Source organism: Schistocerca piceifrons, chromosome 11 (assembly GCF_021461385.2).
Source record: "Schistocerca piceifrons isolate TAMUIC-IGC-003096 chromosome 11, iqSchPice1.1, whole genome shotgun sequence".
Taxonomy (NCBI): domain Eukaryota; kingdom Metazoa; phylum Arthropoda; class Insecta; order Orthoptera; family Acrididae; genus Schistocerca; species Schistocerca piceifrons.
The window spans coordinates 55,732,592-55,746,524 of record NC_060148.1 but is presented as its reverse complement, the minus strand read 5'-3'; the positions used below and the strand labels follow the sequence as shown (position 1 = coordinate 55,746,524).

Here is a 13,933-nt window from a genome sequence, read left to right as displayed (position 1 = left end):
CTGTCTACATCTAGAGACAACCTCATGCTCAAGTGTTAAGACATTTTCTAAATGTTTCCATAACATATATATATATATATATATATATATATATATATATAAAAAAACAAAGATGAGGTGACTTACCGAACAAAAGCGCTGGCAGGTCGATAGACACACAAACAAACACAAACATACACACAAAATTCAAGCTTTCGCAACAAACTGTTGCCTCATCAGGAAAGAGGGAAGGAGAGGGGAAGACGAAAGGAAGTGGGTTTTAAGGGAGAGGGTAAGGAGTCATTCCAATCTCGGGAGCGGAAAGACTTACCTTAGGGGGAAAAAAGGACAGGTATACACTCGCACACACGCACATATCCATCCACACATACAGACACAAGCAGACATATTTAAAGACAAAGAGTTTGGGCAGAGATGTCAGTCGAGGCAGAAGTGTAGAGGCAAAGAAGTTGTTGAAAGACAGGTGAGGTATGAGTGGCGGCAACTTGAAATTAGCGGAGATTGAGGCCTGGCGGATGACGAGAAGAGAGGATATACTGAAGGGCAAGTTCCCATTTCCGGAGTTCGGATAGGTTGGTGTTGGTGGGAAGTATCCAGATAACCCGGACGGTGTAACACTGTGCCAAGATGTGCTGGCTGTGCACCAAGGCATGTTTAGCCACAGGGTGATCCTCATTACCAACAAACACTGTCTGCCTGTGTCCATTCATGCGAATGGACAGTTTGTTGCTGGTCATTCCCACATAGAATGCATCACAGTGTAGGCAGGTCAGTTGGTAAATCACGTGGGTGCTTTAACACGTGGCTCTGCCTCTGATTGTGTACACCTTCCGGGTTACAGGACTGGAGTAGGTGCTGGTGGGAGGGTGCATGGGACAGGTTTTGCATCGGGGGCGGTTACAAGGATAGGAGCCAGAGGGTAGGGAAGGTGGTTTGGGGATTTCATGGGGATGAACTAACAGGTTACGAAGGTTAGGTGGACGGCGGAAAGACACTCTTGGCGGAGTGGGGAGGATTTCATGGAGGGTGGATCTCATTTCAGGGCAGGATTTGAGGAAGTCGTATCCCTGCTGGGGAGCCACATTCAGAGTCTGGTCCAGTCCCGGAAAGTATCCTGTCACAAGCGGGGCACTTTTGTGGTTCTTCTTTGGGGATTCTGGGTTTGAGGGGATGAGGAAGTGGCTCTGGTTATTTGCTTCTGTACCAGGTCGGGACGGTAGTTGCGGGATGCGAAAGCTGTTTTCAGGTTGTTGATGTACTGATTCAGGGATTCCGGACTGGAGCAGATTCGTTTGCCACGAAGACCTAGGCTGTAGGGAAGGGACCGTTTGATGTGGAATGGGTGGCAGCTGTCATAATGGAGGTACTGTTGCTTGTTGGTGGGTTTGATGTGGACGGATGTGTGAAGTTGGCCATTGGACAGGTGGAGGTCAACGTCAAGGAAAGTGGCATGGGATTTGGAGTAGGACCAGGTGAAACTGATGGAACCAAAGGAGTTGAGGTTGGAGAGGAAATTCTGGAGTTCTTCTTCACTGTGAGTCCAGATCATGAAGATGTCATCAATAAATCTGTACCAAACTTTGGGTTGGCAGACTTGGGTAACCAAGAAGGCTTCCTCTAAGCGACCCATGAAAAGGTTGGCATACGAGGGGGCCATCCCGGTGCCCATGGCTGTTCCCTTTAACTGTTGGTATGTCTGGCCCTCAAAAGTGAAGAAGTTGTGGGTCAGGATGAAGCTGGCTAAGGTGATGAGGAAAGAGGTTTTAGGTAGGGTGGCAGGTGATCGGCGTGAAAGGAAATGCTCCATCGCAGCGAGGCCCTGGACGTGCGGAATATTTGTGTATAAGGATGTGGCATCAATGGTTACAAGGATGGTTTCCGGGGGTAACAGATTGGGTAAGGATTCCAGGCGTTCAAGGAAGTGGTTAGTGTCTTTGATGAAGGATGGGAGACTGCATGTAATGGGTTGAAGGTGTTGATCTACGTAGGCAGAGATACGTTCTGTGGGGGCTTGGTAACCAGCTACAATGGGGCGGCCGGGATGATTGGGTTTGTGGATTTTAGGAAGAAGGTAGAAGGTAGGGGTGCGGGGTGTCGGTGGGGTCAGGAGGTTGATGGAGTCAGGTGAAAGGTTTTGCAGGGGGCCTAAGGTTCTGAGGATTCCTTGAAGCTCCGCCTGGACATAGGGAATGGGGTTACCTTGGCAAACTTTGTATGTGGTGTTGTCTGAAAGCTGACGCAGTCCCTCAGCCACATACTCCCGGTGATCAAGTACCACGGTCGTGGAACCCTTGTCCGCCGGAAGAATGACGATGGATCGGTCAGCCTTCAGATCACGGATAGCCTGGGCTTCAGCAGTGGTGATGTTGGGTGTAGGATTAAGGTTTTTTAAGAAGGATTGAGATGCAAGGCTGGAAGTCAGAAATTCCTGGAAGGTTTGGAGAGGGTGATTTTGAGGAAGAGGAGGTGGGTCCCGCTGTGACGGAGGACGGAACTGTTCCAGGCAGGGTTCAATTTGGATGGTGTCTTGAGGAGTCGGATCATTAGGAGTAGGATTAGGATCATTTTTCTTCGTGGCAAAGTGATATTTCCAGCAGAGAGTACGAGTGTAGGACAGTAAATCTTTGACGAGGGCTGTTTGGTTGAATCTGGGAGTGGGGCTGAAGGTGAGGCCTTTGGATAGGACAGAGGTTTCGGATTGGGAGAGAGGTTTGGAGGAAAGGTTAACTACTAAATTAGGGTGTTGTGGTTCCAGATTGTGTTGATCGGAATTTTGAGGTTTTGGAGGGAGTGGAGCTGGAAGTGGGAGATTGAGTAGATGGGAGAGACTGGGTTTGTGTGCAATGAGAGGAAGTCGAGGTTTGCTGGAAAGGTTGTGAAGGGTGAGTGAGTTGCCTTTCCGGAGGTGGGAAACCAGGAGATTGGATAGTTTTTTGAGGTGGAGGGTGGCATGCTGTTCTAATTTACGGTTGGCCTGTAGGAGGATGCTCTGAACAGCCGGTGTGGATGTGGGAGAGGAAAGATTAAGGACTTTTATTAAGGATAGGAGTTGACGGGTGTGTTCGTTGGCTGAGTTGATGTGTAGGTGAAGGATTAGGTGGGTGAGGGCAATGGATTGTTCAGTTTGGAACTGGTATAGGGACTGATGGAAGGAAGGGTTGCAGCCAGAGATGGGAACTTTGAGTGTGAGGCCTTTGGGGGTAATGCCAAATGTCAGACAAGCCTGAGAAAATAAAATATGCGAGCGTAATCTGGCTAGGGCGAAGGCATGTTTGCGGAGGGAATGTAAATAAAACTTAATGGGGTCATTGTGGGGGTGTTGTGAGGGTGACATGGTATTAGAAGGTGGAAAGTGTAACATGAGGTGAAATGAAAATGAAAATAAAAATATATATATGGGGAGAGATAAAGGTGAACCGGAAAGAAACTGGAGATCTGGAATGAAGAAAGGCGAAAAGGTGTTGGTTACAGCTGGGCTATGTTGGACTTGGGTTGGTAGACAACGATGTGCATAAAGGTTAGGTGGTTGTGTTGCCGCCAAAACACGTTAAAGGACGGAGAAATTCGGGAAAATTTCGAAAAACTGCGTGTAGTCTATTAAAAGGAATGGTATTGTGGTGGCAGATTATGAAAATGAGGCTAACAATTGTCTGACGAAGAAATAATGGCGTTAAAACCTGTGGGAAGCGGCTAAAAATGATGAGTGATGTGGGAAAAACGGAAATGGAAATAAAGCGAAAGTTATTAGAACTGGCCGAAATGGTTGTTTAAAAGGTGAAAGGAGCTGTTTGTGACCTAGAAACGGTGGATATTATAGCGGCGGTAGTGCTGAAAGCGGCAAAAAAAATATTTTTTTGGTTGTGGTTTGGAGGTGGGTTACGTATTATTGAGTATATATATATAGGCGGGATAAAATAGTATAGCTGATTACGGTAAAAAGGAGAAGGTGAATACAAAGTGAAACTACTGGCAAAAACAGAAAGAGGAAAATAAGACGACAGAAAAGATTTCGAAATGCAACAGTGACAATAACAAACGTAATTGTTGGATTCAAATTAATGATTCAATATAATGGAAGGAAACATTCCACGTGGGGAAAATTATATATAAAAACAAAGATGAGGTGACTTACCGAACAAAAGCGCTGGCAGGTCGATAGACACACAAACAAACACAAACATACACACAAAATTCAAGCTTTCGCAACAAACTGTTGCCTCATCAGGAAAGAGGGAAGGAGAGGGGAAGACGAAAGGAAGTGGGTTTTAAGGGAGAGGGTAAGGAGTCATTCCAATCTCGGGAGCGGAAAGACTTACCTTAGGGGGAAAAAAGGACAGGTATACACTCGCACACATGCACATATCCATCCACACATACAGACACAAGCAGACATATTTAAAGACAAAGAGTTTGGGCAGAGATGTCAGTCGAGGCAGAAGTGTAGAGGCAAAGAAGTTGTTGAAAGACAGGTGAGGTATGAGTGGCGGCAACTTGAAATTAGCGGAGATTGAGGCCTGGCGGATGACGAGAAGAGAGGATATACTGAAGGGCAAGTTCCCATCTCCGGAGTTCGGATAGGTTGGTGTTGGTGGGAAGTATCCAGATAACACGGACAGTGTAACACTGTGCCAAGATGTGCTGGCTGTGCACCAAGGCATGTTTAGCCACAGGGTGATCCTCATTACCAACAAACACTGTCTGCCTGTGTCCATTCATGCGAATGGACAGTTTGTTGCTGGTCATTCCCACATAGAATGCATCACAGTGTAGGCAGGTCAGTTGGTAAATCACGTGGGTGCTTTCACACGTGGCTCTGCCTCTGATTGTGTACACCTTCCGGGTTACAGGACTGGAGTAGGTGGTGGTGGGAGGGTGCATGGGACAGGTTTTGCATTGGGGGCGGTTACAAGGATAGGACCCAGAGGGTAGGGAAGGTGGTTTGGGGATTTCATGGGGATGAACTAACAGGTTACGAAGGTTAGATGGACGACGGAAAGACACTCTTGGCGGAGTGGGGAGGATTTCATGAAGGATGGATCTCATTTCAGGGCAGGATTTGAGGAAGTCGTATCCCTGCTGGAGAGCCACATTCAGAGTCTGGTCCAGTCCCGGAAAGTATCCTGTCACAAGCGGGGCACTTTTGTGGTTCTTCTGTGGGGGATTCTGGGTTTGAGGGGATGAGGAAGTGGCTCTGGTTATTTGCTTCTGTACCAGGTCGGGAGGGTAGTTGCGGGATGCGAAAGCTGTTTTCAGGTTGTTGGTGTACTGATTCAGGGATTCCGGACTGGAGCAGATTCGTTTGCCACGAAGACCTAGGCTGTAGGGAAGGGACCGTTTGATGTGGAATGGGTGGCAGCTGTCATAATGGAGGTACTGTTGCTTGTTGGTGGGTTTGATGTGGACGGATGTGTGAAGTTGGCCATTGGACAGGTGGAGGTCAACGTCAAGGAAAGTGGCATGGGATTTGGAGTAGGACCAGGTGAATCTGATGGAACCAAAGGAGTTGAGGTTGGAGAGGAAATTCTGGAGTTCTTCTTCACTGTGAGTCCAGATCATGAAGATGTCATCAATAAATCTGTACCAAACTTTGGGTTGGCAGACTTGGGTAACCAAGAAGGCTTCCTCTAAGCGACCCATGAAAAGGTTGGCGTACGAGGGGGCCATCCTGGTGCCCATGGCTGTTCCCTTTAACTGTTGGTATGTCTGGCCCTCAAAATGATCCTAATCCTACTCCTAATGATCCGACTCCTCAAGACACCATCCAAATTGAACCCTACCTGGAACAGTTCCGTCCTCCGTCACAGCGGGACCCACCTCCTCTTCCTCAAAATCACCCTCTCCAAACCTTCCAGGAATTTCTGACTTCCAGCCTTGCATCTCAATCCTTCTTAAAAAACCTTAATCCTACACCCAACATCACCACTGCTGAAGCACAGGTTATCCGTGATCTGAAGGCTGACCGATCCATCGTCATTCTTCCGGCGGACAAGGGTTCCACGACCGTGGTACTTGATCGTCGGGAGTATGTGGCTGAGGGACTGCGTCAGCTTTCAGACAACACCACATACAAAGTTTGCCAAGGTAACCCCATTCCCGATGTCCAGGCGGAGCTTCAAGGAATCCTCAGAACTTTAGGACCCCTGCAAAACCTTTCACCTGACTCCATCAACCTCCTGACCCCACCGACACCCCGCATCCCTACCTTCTACCTTCTTCCTAAAATCCACAAACCCAATCATCCCGGCCGCCCCATTGTAGCTGGTTACCAAGCCCCCACAGAACGTATCTCTGCCTACGTAGATCAACACCTTCAACCCATTACATGCAGTCTCCCATCCTTCATCAAGGACACTAACCACTTCCTTGAACGCCTGGAATCCTTACCCAATCTGTTACCCCCGGAAACCATCCTTGTAACCATTGATGCCACGTCCTTATACACAAATATTCCGCACGTCCAGGGCCTCGCTGCGATGGAGCATTTCCTTTCACGCCGATCACCTGCCACCCTACCTAAAACCTCTTTCCTCATCACCTTAGTCAGCTTCATCCTGACCCACAACTTCTTCACTTTTGAGGGCCAGACATACCAACAGTTAAAGGGAACAGCCATGGGCACCAGGATGGCCCCCTCGTACGCCAACCTTTTCATGGGTCGCTTAGAGGAAGCCTTCTTGGTTACCCAAGTCTGCCAACCCAAAGTTTGGTACAGATTTATTGATGACATCTTCATGATCTGGACTCACAGTGAAGAAGAACTCCAGAATTTCCTCTCCAACCTCAACTCCTTTGGTTCCATCAGTTTCACCTGGTCCTACTCCAAATCCCATGCCACTTTCCTTGACGTTGACCTCCACCTGTCCAATGGCCAACTTCACACATCCGTCCACATCAAACCCACCAACAAGCATCAGTACCTCCATTATGACAGCTGCCACCCATTCCACATCAAACGGTCCCTTCCCTACAGCCTAGGTCTTCGTGGCAAACGAATCTGCTCCAGTCCGGAATCCCTGAATCAGTACACCAACAACCTGAAAACAGCTTTCGCATCCCGCAACTACCCTCCAGACCTGGTACAGAAGCAAATAACCAGAGCCACTTCCTCGTCCCCTCAAACCCAGAATCCCCCACAGAAGAACCACAAAAGTGCCCCCCTTGTGACAGGATACTTTCCGGGACTGGACCAGACTCTGAATGTGGCTCTCCAGCAGGGATACGACTTCCTCAAATCCTGCTCTGAAATGAGATCCATCCTTCATGAAATCCTCCCCACTCCGCCAAGAGTGTCTTTCCGCCGTCCACCTAACCTTCGTAACCTGTTAGTTCATCCCCATGAAATCCCCAAACCACCTTCCCTACCCTCTGGCTCCTATCCTTGTAACTGCCCCCGATGCAAAACCTGTCCCATGCACCCTCCCACCACCACCACCTACTACAGTCCTGTAACCCGGAAGGTGTACACAATCAGAGGCAGAGCCACGTGTGAAAGCACCCACGTGATTTACCAACTGACCTGCCTACACTGTGATGCATTCTATGTGGGAATGACCAGCAACAAACTGTCCATTCGCATGAATGGACACAGGCAGACAGTGTTTGTTGGTAATGAGGATCACCCTGTGGCTAAACATGCCTTGGTGCACAGCCAGCACATCTTGGCACAGTGTTACACCGTCCGGGTTATCTGGATACTTCCCACCAACACCAACCTATCCGAACTCCGGAGATGGGAACTTGCCCTTCAGTATATCCTCTCTTCTCGTCATCCGCCAGGCCTCAATCTCCGCTAATTTCAAGTTGCCGCCACTCATACCTCACCTGTCTTTCAACAACTTCTTTGCCTCTACACTTCTGCCTCGACTGACATCTCTGCCCAAACTCTTTGTCTTTAAATATGTCTGCTTGTGTCTGTATGTGTGGATGGATATGTGCGTGTGTGCGAGTGTATACCTGTCCTTTTTTCCCCCTAAGGTAAGTCTTTCCGCTCCCGGGATAGGAATGACTCCTTACCCTCTCCCTTAAAACCCACTTCCTTTCGTCTTCCCCTCTCCTTCCCTCTTTCCTGATGAGGCAACAGTTTGTTGCGAAAGCTTGAATTTTGTGTGTATGTTTGTGTTTGTTTGTGTGTCTATCGACCTGCCAGCGCTTTTGTTCGGTAAGTCACCTCATCTTTGTTTTTTTTATATATATATATATATGTGTGTGTGTGTTTTTTTTTCTGTATGTAATTGATTAGCAATGGGATGTGGACAGATAATGTGTAACAAATGAGAAAGGTGAGATGCTGTTTTTATTATTACCTGCCGCTTACATAACTCGTTCAATATGAGCACTGGAGATGATGAAATGCAGCACAGTGCTGGACTTGCATCTGGTAGCCAAAATTGGAACCAATTTTTTTTCCAGTGCAAATTAGTGCAGTTCATATTGGCATATTTACCAAGTTTCACTGGCATACGATAATTACAGTCCACAATCGGCCTACATGAGTAGCCGCACTTTAATTATAACTGCCCAGTACTTCCTATTCTATTTGTTAGACCTACTTCTGCATTACTCCTATTTGATTTTGTATTTGTAATCCTGTTCTCACTCGAGCAGAAACCCTTTTCTTCCTGCCACCACACTTTACTAATTCCCGCTACATCTATTTTCAACCTATCCATTGCTTCTTTTAAATTTTCTAAACTACCTACCTACCTTATTTAATGATTTCAAATTCCACTCTTTAACCCAACAAATGTCAGTTTTGGGTCCCCACCTCGAGATCCAAATGAGGGACCATTTGACTTCCAGAATATTTTATCCAAGTGAATGCAATCATCATGAAACCATACTGTGCCACCTGGAAAAATAACAGCTGTAGTTTCCCCTTGCTTTCTGCCATTTGCAGTCTTTGCACAGCAAGGGCACACTGGCTAATGCTACTAGGCCACAACAGTTGACCATAAGGACTGTTGCCCCTGCACTTACTGTAAAGACTACTGTCCCTCTTCAGGAACCACAACAAAAACAGTAGCCCTACAATCCAAGAAACTCATTTCAACAGTCTCCACTTATTATGTGAAGTCAGAGATTCAGTTCTGAACCTGGAGTATGGCAAGGGGATTCCATATCAGCCAAAACTACTCTCGGGACTTCTAGAAGAACTTTCCACGTATTATATTTGGAAAAATGAAGAAGTGTTAATAGAACATATCTAAATCACCTTCCTTTTGTTGACAGCATTACATTGTTTGCTTCTAACTAAGATCAGCCTAAACAACGAAGGTAAGATCCCAATATAGTGAGTTTGAAAGTGGGTTGAAATTCAGTTACAACTGGCTTAAAGTAACGTATCATATAAGTAACATACAGAAAAAGGACACTGCAAATTAAGAATTAAAACATAGAATGTCTGGAAGAATCATCATATTCCTGATAATTGAGGATGATGACTGGAGGAACAGATAAAGAAATAGAGAAGAAGAGTGCCAAAGCCTTGGGATGTCTTTTGGTACACTAAACAGGGTTTCCAAAACTAAGCTGCTGATATGTCTCAAAAGGGAAGTTTCAAACTATTATCATTACATTTTTACTTCTAGGAATGGGATATGTGGTGGATTTTAACCCATTAAGTACCAGTGTCCTATTTTGAGGACAAAGCACATATTTATTTATAAATACACTATAAATTATTGATTTGCAAGTATTGCTGTTCTACGTCATTTGTTGTTGCTTTTTATAACAAATGTATGCTTACAGGAAATTAAAAGCAATAAATCCTACCATTAATTGATTATTGAATACCAAGGCACACTTTTTGTTATTACAGGTATTTACTTTATCGACAATTTAGTAATATTTGAAATATCTGGCAAAGATCTTTTTGTGATTATTTACAGTCAACACTGTGTCTTTTGAACTACTTGCATTATTAGCTCAATTTGAGTTAAATTCATTGTTTTCCATTGATATAAAATTCGGTGTACTCGAAATAGGACACTGGGACTTGGTGTTATCATTTCAGTTATTTGTATTGCTGCACATTCGAATATGAAACTCTGCTACTGCAGATGTATTTTCTTTTTAGAACGTGGTAATTTTATCAGATTTTGTTGCTGAGGTAAGGAAATTTTATAAATATATATTACAGGATATGAAGTTACTTTGAAATTTACAGTGTATTATGTAAGTATATTTATGAATACGTTACCCAGTAGTAAATAATACAGTTCCAGATGGACAGAGGTATTTACACATACCCTTTTCTGTAGTTTGTGATAATGTATTATTCTTTCATTTCACTTTATTTTATTACATTTTATTTCATTTCATTTTATATAGATTATAATGGCCTGCAGACGAGATAGATACCTCACTAACCAAGAAATAGAAGAAATAATAAACAGTGACGCATTCTATAAAGTGGTGTCAGATGATCAGGACCATACTGATATCACCGTATGTCCTCCTGAAGTAGACTATATGACCAGCAAAGAAGAAGGTCCAGACGATGTTACTGGAACTGGGGAAGTCTCAGATGTGCCAGGGGCTATTGAATAACATTAACATTATGTTGCATCAGGGAATAACGAAGAAACTGTATGTAAAACTTCACTGCCAAGTACATCCCAAGTTTCCAGAAGTAAATCGAAGAATGGCCCTCTTAATGTCTGGCTCTTCTACATGGGAAAAATGCACTGGATTTACTGGATTTAAGACGTGCTGTTACAGTTACATACCTGAAATTGGACACTGGAAGACCAAATATTGGATGTCCAATGGAATACCCATCAAGTCAGTTGAGAGTGATATCAGACATCAGGTTTGATGGAATTAGTCATATGATTGACATAAGAAACATGCAAAGAAGATGTGCAAGAGCTAAATGCAATGGGAAACCAAAAACATATTGTATTACATGCCGTATAACACTTTGTGTGAAGTGTTGTGTAATATAAATAGTTAAGACTTGAATACAGTTTAGTGTGCTATATGATACTGTTAGATCCCAGTCTCCTATTTTGAGGACAGCCATTATATCAGCATGTATAAATATTCTTTGGCTTTTTTGTACTTATTGTGGTTCATACACTATGTACATTAAATTCAGGAATAAAAACTTTAATTTAAAAAAAAAAATTAATTTGGGACTTAATAGGTTAAATGCAACAAGTATTCAAAATGTAAGGATTGGTCAGCGACAGGGATTTAAATGGTACAGACATCAATGTATTCATAAAAAAAGACACTAATGAAACAATACATAAGATCAATGTATCAATGTAAATTCTAATAATATTTCTTATCAATATTTCTATCTGAAACACCAGTATCTATTGACTATTCTACATATCACTTCAACCAATACAAGTACTAAACTATGAACTATGTCTTCAACTTGCTGGTTCAGTGATCATCAAACAGGAGCAAATCAATTATTCCGTGTGGCCTGTGGTTCTCGGTCGTATTTTACAACAAGCACCTAGCAACTAACAGATGAATCCAAAAATGATAACTAATGTTAAGATCTGCTTTTTCTGTGCCACAACAAACTGAATTACACAGACAGTGATAGTTTTAAGATGTGCTTAATTTTAATTGACAGTGAGTCTGGCCATGAACTAAGTTGGCCACTCACCTCAGGGGTAGTAGGTTAAGTAGTGCAGCTGTTGTGGGGTTAGAAGATGTCTTCCAGTACTGACAATTCATGGGCATGTGCAACTTGTATCGATCAGCTGCTACAGTATAAATTTCAAACAGAAGTAACACGGAAGGCACATTACAGAATGGTCACCTTCGAAATGTAGTACTTATTTGCAGCAAGGAATATGAAATTAAATTAAGGCTGCTGTAATGCAACACAATGAACAGACAAAAAGCAATGTTCAAAACATTTGTGATCACATCTCATATTGACCACACATTTAAGTACATGTACAGTTACTGTTTTTAATCAGTTAATCATCACTCGCACAGATAACACAACCCTTCATCAGGCAACTATGCAGTCGCAACTATGGGGTCACTGAAGGTGGCAGCGAGCTGAAACAGAGAACAGTCGATAGCGAGCTTGTCGAACGGTAGCGAGCATTTAACTATCGGTACTTGGTGGGCGGAAGATGGCACCAGTTCCTGTCCCAAGAGCAATGAACCGAAGCCACAATGTTTGATTGTAGCCAATCATTGCTATTACAAAGTCTGCATTCATTATGCACAGCTTTTGTACTGTTGCAACAGCCGTGTAACTATTAATTATTGTATACACTGAAACACTACAAATGAAATACTGATCCATTTGTTGTAGATTTGAAAGATCGGGTGGTGCAGTATGCATACTGGAAGTATCTCGGACAGCAGAAATGGCTTATATGCTACCAGCTTCAGCAAAGATACGTACTGGTACTTCGTTGTGTATTAGTTATCAAATCACTATGAAATGCAGCACAGCAAGACAAAAACACAGAGGTGCCACAGCTATTAAGGTTGGCAGCAACTGGGAGCAACACACTAATTACAAAGTTTTCTGAATTGTGCCAATCAAGTGGTAAGTTAACAGGGAGCCAATTTATTCCGGTTTTGTTCTTCTTAGTACTGGGAACATTGAAATTAGGTCAGAAACTAGTTAACTTTCTTTTCCTAGAGCATAATTTCTTCTGTGTAATTTGAAGGTAAATATATTTTTACTTGCACTTTATTTATATATTAATCAATCCAATCCATATGCCATGTTTATAATTACATTGTTCTCTCTCTCTCTCTCTCTCTCTCTCTCTCTCTCTCTCTCTCTCTCTCTCTCTCCCCCCCCCCCCCCTCCCCTCCCCCAACCCTCCTTATTTCTTTCTAGTAAGGAAATTCTATGACCTAAATTGAAGAGTGAGTCTTTTCTCTTCTGCTGCCATGCTGATAAGGCTCACAAACAGGTTATTTTCAAAAAATTAAAAGTAATAGTAACTGGAGAAAAGAATACATTTCTGAATTTATTGTCCATACACAACCAAAATGAAGGAAACTTCCTGAAATCATTAGTAGTGGGTCTGGACAAGGGAATTTATCTTCATGCTAGAACAATGTGACGGTTATTCCTGAATATAAACCTTCCACATCTACTCCATCAGTAACAAGCAGTACTCCAGTTCGTCAAAGGATAACTCCGAAAGCTAGCAAATTTTCTCTCTGTTGTGCATGCCTATCAACAAGTCAACAGGTCTGCTTTTTGGCAAGTGGTATCCTATAATCCAAAAGTTTTTATAAATCAGCAACTTGCATTCAATCAAATATCAGTGGTTTTAAAAAAAAAAAAAAAAGAAAAGAAAAGAAAAAAAAAGAGCATTTCTACATGTTACGATTTTTTCCACTTTTAAGGTCTTTGTTTGTAACACCCTCACAGTTTCAAGGCAAGACAAAGTACAGCAAGAAAAAGATAATATGCACACACCAGCTGAAATATTTATGGAGATATACAGACTGTTTTTCTGTTTAGCACTTATTTATTAAAAACAGATATGTTGTACAACAATTACATGTTTTATAGGCCGCAGTAATGCATTAAAAGTGGCAAAACGCTTAGTGAAACATAATTCTATACCAAAAACAATAATAAAATTCCCACCTGGCAACAACAGTTGTCCTCCATGATAATCAGTGTGTGTCTCGAAATGCGCAGTTCTGTACTGTCAATAACAGATTGCCTTCTGAACTGACTGCTCTGCCACAGCTCACAGAAGACTAATCTATGTGGTGTCGTCTATAAACTTATTACACAAGCAACTGTTCTCAAAGACACATGTCTCCTGCAGCAAGCATTACACATATTCAAGCTCACTGAAAATAGAAACATCGCTTCATTGTCCACAAAGAGCCCTACTCAAATGTCAAACACTTTTTCTAATTAAAACTTAAATGTCTAGGAAAAGATATATCTGCAGAATTAAGCAAGCTTATCTTG

At 43.2% G+C, this 13,933-nt stretch overlaps 1 long non-coding RNA gene across 2 annotated transcripts in view; it reads left to right on the top strand.

Moving 5' to 3' along the window:
* Positions 1–11,025, top strand: part of LOC124720515 — a 143,259-nt gene extending 132,234 nt beyond the window's left edge. For both annotated transcript variants that reach the window (XR_007006182.1, XR_007006183.1), the window contains exon 4: positions 10,330–11,025. This is a non-coding gene — a long non-coding RNA (uncharacterized LOC124720515). The remainder of the gene's footprint in view (positions 1–10,329) is intronic.
* Positions 11,026–13,933: the final 2,908 nt, after the last annotated feature.